Below are 4,620 nucleotides of genomic sequence, written 5' to 3' on the forward strand. Positions count from 1 at the left end.
TAACAAGTTTTGTAGGAACTTAGCATATTTTGGAACTTTTGCAAGTGAATCAATAAAAGGAGTATTGATAGGAATACTCTTTAATTGCTTGATAAACTCCAGATTTTCTCTCTCCAGTGGACTGAGATTAGTTCTAGACGGGAATGGCAAAGGCGGTTTATAAGTCGAGACGGTTTCTGGAATTTTCTGATCAAACCAAGGCCACGACGTGGACATATGATTCCCATGACGTGGTTTTTGTACTTCAGCTACATTTTTGTTCTCGAATTTTGGCTTCTTCGGTTTTGGATCGGGGTGCTGGGGCTCCACTTCCAAAGCTTCTAGGAACTCAGAAATCGCCTCTTCTTCAATATCTATGGCCATTACATGAGATTGGGTTTTGTTTTCAGGATGTTTCGAGAATATCTTGTCATTAACCAAAGTGGTAAGTTGACCAAGTTGTACTTCAAGGTCATTTATGGAGGCTTTCTGATTCTTTATTAATGCTTGTTGATCTATCATCATTGCATGATGATTCTTCATTATACTTCTTTGTTCGTCCATTGCAGCGTCAGTAGCATCATGTCTTTTTTCTAAAGCTTCCATGAATTTCATCAACATGGTCTCTAATTCTGATTTCTTCTTAACTAGTGGTTGCTCTCTTTAGTAGAAGCCCCGGCCAATTTGCCTAAATTTCTCTTCTTTTTGCTTCTTGAGTAGCATACTTGAGCTTTCTTGTTTCCATATTCATCCATATTGCAATCCTTTGTCAAGTGTGGGCCAATACATCTCTCACAACCAACTCGAATTGCATGAATTGATTGGCCCAATTGAGTCAATCTCCTATCCATAGTGCTAAGCATCACCATCACAGCAGCCATCTCTTCAGTTTGTGTACCTCCACTGCCTTTTATTCCATCATGCCCTGGGTTGTGATACTCACGAGAGTGCCTTGAAAACTCTTCAATCAGCTCCTTGTCCTGGTTTGGGTTCTTCTTCGTTAGTGGTCCTTACGAATCAAGGAGTTGTCTAGTCATGAAATTCACCACATCATAAAATATCGACATCTCTTGCTGAATATTGAGGTCATGTTGAGGACAATTCCTTAACAACCCCTTGTAGCGTTCCCAGGCATCATATAATGACTCCCTCGGATTTTGCTCAAAGTTGACAATTGCCTTCTTGAGTTTAGAGATTTTGGAGGGTGGAAAAAACTGATCTAGAAATCTTTCACGCAATTGGGCCCATGTGGTGATTGTACCAGGTGGGAATGCCTTCAACCAGTCTTTTCCTGCTCCCTTGAAAGTGACTGGTAGCATCCTTAGCAAAGCTGTCTCCCTTGGGATATTGGGAGTATTAAAATAATCTGCAATATCGTTCACCTCATCTAAGTGTTTGAAAGCATCCTCGTGATCGTTCCCATAAAACGGGATATCCTTAAGTGCAGTAAGGATATGTCCCTTCAACTCGAATGTGGCATTGGCAGGAATCATAGGATGCACTAAACCCGACCCCCACATCATCTCGAATGTGCTTCTTGTAATCCCCTATGGCCATCTCATCAATGTTCGCCATTTCGTTCTCTAGCTCGTTCTCGGGTTCACTTGTATGTCATTCAAATTCAGGCTCAGTATCGTACTCGGACTCGGCTTGGACAGGTATTTGATCTAAGTGTCCAAGCTTGCTCTTGTTCTTTGAAGATGAACTTGACTCCTCCGTTTTCTTCCCTGACTTCTTTGAGAACACTGATTTGAATTCTTATAAAGGTGTCTTCTTTGGTGTTTGATCTTCTTTCACGCTCTAATACTTCTTTTTGTGAAGTGCAGACTTGGGATCTTCAAGTGGTGGCACCAAAGGTGTGTTAGAACCTCTGGTGATGAACTCCTGAATTATGAAAAAAAAAAATGTAAAACTGAACTAAAAAAAAAGAAAAAAAAATAGTGTATCATAGGTGTCATGTCGTTAAAGGATACTCTACGTCGTGACTTCTGTAACGAAAAAAAATTAAACTATGCTTATAAAAATAACTTTTTGCGGGTTTTACCCCACAAAAAGGATCGATTAATCTAAAGTAAATAAATAAACAATAAACTAAGCCGTTCCCTGGCAATGGCGCCAAAAACTTGATGTGCACGGAAGTACCCACTAATTTTAATATTTATAACCTAACAAACTTAGACTAATTATGCAATTATAGGCAGCGTACATAGTCAGATTATAGTATAGCTTGGGTAAGTCGGGTGTCGATCACATGGAACGGTATTATTAATTAATCTATTTACTACTAAATTAATCTAATTATTAACAAGCTAAAAGGGTTTTTATCTGATTTTGCAATATCAGACTAACTTAACTCAAATTCAGTCAATAATTAAAAACACTCTTATCTAGTTCGAATCCACTTCGTCCTTATGGCTAGCAAATAATTATGGATTATTAAGTTGGTTGTTATTATATTAGTAATTTAGGTCTAAATTTACCAATAGTTAATTAATTCATGTATAACTATGTATGGTCACACACAATTAAACACGAAACCAATTATGTTTATGAATATGCTATGTAAGATTTATCATGCAAACACAATTATGGTCATAATCTATGTTCTCCAGCACATCAAAGTTAATTACTTCAATTACTAACTAAGATTTTGGTTGATCCTAGCTCTAGAAATTCAATGTTCACTAAATTGCTAGGTTATCAAGTTCATGCAGTTAATGGTCACTAAGCTACACATAACATGAATTTAAGCAACTACAGCAACAACATAAGCATGCTAGGTAACAATAAATCAAACACAAGCAATTCACCAACTAAATAAATCCATATAAAATTATGCTATTCATAAGTTTGAGGCTTCATCTAGCTAGATAAGAGTAGATAGATTCAGCTGCTCATAGTAGCAACTAACACAAAAACACAACTTAAATAAGAAAACATGTTTATATGTATTAATCAAACAAAAAAATTATGGACTTTTACTCTTTTGGTGTTGAAAACCCTTTTTCCAGGACCTTACTTCTGTTGTAAATCGTCTACTGGAACCTCTTTCTTCAGCCAAAAGTCTCCCAAATCGTAATGGAGAATGGTTTATATATTTTCTGGAAAATCACGTTCCACGTCGTGGCAGGAAGCTCCACGACGTGACTTCAGGAATTATCCGTATTCTCCAAGGATTCTTTCTTCACGTACTTATCTTCTGAAAAGATCGATTCCACGTCGTGGTTATTAAGTTCACGTCGTGACCCCAGTATATTCCGTGAATTACTTCATCTTTTATGCTTCAAGCCTCCAATGTTCCATAAATTGTCACTTATGGTCCCTTTCTTCTAAAATGCTTTATTTTGGCTGCAAATAACATTTTATCCTCATAAGTACCATAATTCTATGCAAATAACCAAAGTATTAAATAAAATGTAGATCAATTTTGCCTAAAACTATGTATAAATATGGCAATATCACCGATCGACACTTCCCGAATCCCAGTGAAACTAACAGTCACTAATGTTTGAATGACCCTTAACTCAAATCCTGCAGACCAAAAGATAGATGCTCCAATTAATACATCGGCGACTAGCTACATCCCTTGGCGCTTTCGTCCGTCAATCACTAACAGAAGCTAAAAACCACTGGATCCTGACAATGTTGACTAACCCTTCTGTGGGACCCTATTCGTAGACCTCCCACATAATACCCGTTTTTCCAAAGGTGTTCCAAATAAGTTTCCCTCTCTCGGGCTCTAGACACCACTCCAATCAGGGTTCGCACCCTAACTCGCTCACCCACTCAAACGTCCACAGCTGAACTGTTAAAACTAAAGCAACCTCTGCCCTAAACCGGGATACAAACTACTCCTCAGACATAATCTACAATCCTAAAAGAGTAATAGGTCGTAATCAATCCTTACTGCCTGATACAAGAGTTCCAAGGCAACCCGGACCTCACAAAATACTTATGCCACATCGACCCACCTGCACTCACCGGCGTTGAATTAATGTCGCCAATCCCTGCAAGCAACTGCCCCCGAGCTGGAATACAACCTGATCTCTTGGTCGCAAGCCCACCCACTCCTTCAAGCTCAAAAAACTGAAATGGCACAATCCTTGACCTATAAAACGACAGTCCAATCCATCAATTAACCATTCCACTTCCAGCTGCAAAACCCCAGCTAAACATAATCATCACTCCTTTCTGGAATCCCTGCAAGTCACACTCCTAAGCTAGCCTTCCCAGCTCAACCCGCGGAATGTAATGAGTACATAACATCTCCCTAGTCCTAAGAAACTGCAGTCCTTTGCTCATCAGAATATGTCCCAGCAACAAGTGTCGATACTGAAAAGCTCGACCAGCTCCTCTCCCTGCAGTCGTTACAGCTATTAAAGCTGTTGCGGCAGCCGTCTCGGCAATGGCTGCATAGCGCTCATAGAAATACTCAACCACGACGGTCTTGAAAGCCCCAATCATCTCCAGAAACTGTCCCCAAATGCTCTTGATCATCTCCTCCCGAATGATCTCCTTGACACGATCATCTGACAATACTGGCCTATCCTGGCTTCCAACTCCCGATCTTGATCCTGATCCGGTCTCAAAACGTCTTTTAACCATTATTCTGATAATACACCAAAAAGATCTCAGATAATC

The 4,620-nt window shown here is 39.3% G+C and overlaps 1 non-coding gene across 1 annotated transcript; it reads left to right on the forward strand.

Annotated features, from left to right (window-relative positions):
- Positions 1 to 1,062: 1,062 nt before the first annotated feature.
- On the forward strand, positions 1,063 to 1,169 carry LOC111904739 (small nucleolar RNA R71). Its single transcript, XR_002854613.1, has one exon. It is a non-coding gene; the product is annotated as a small nucleolar RNA R71 (small nucleolar RNA).
- Positions 1,170 to 4,620: the final 3,451 nt, after the last annotated feature.

The sequence above is a fragment of the Lactuca sativa genome, chromosome 3, assembly GCF_002870075.4.
Source record: "Lactuca sativa cultivar Salinas chromosome 3, Lsat_Salinas_v11, whole genome shotgun sequence".
In the NCBI taxonomy this organism is placed as follows: domain Eukaryota; kingdom Viridiplantae; phylum Streptophyta; class Magnoliopsida; order Asterales; family Asteraceae; genus Lactuca; species Lactuca sativa.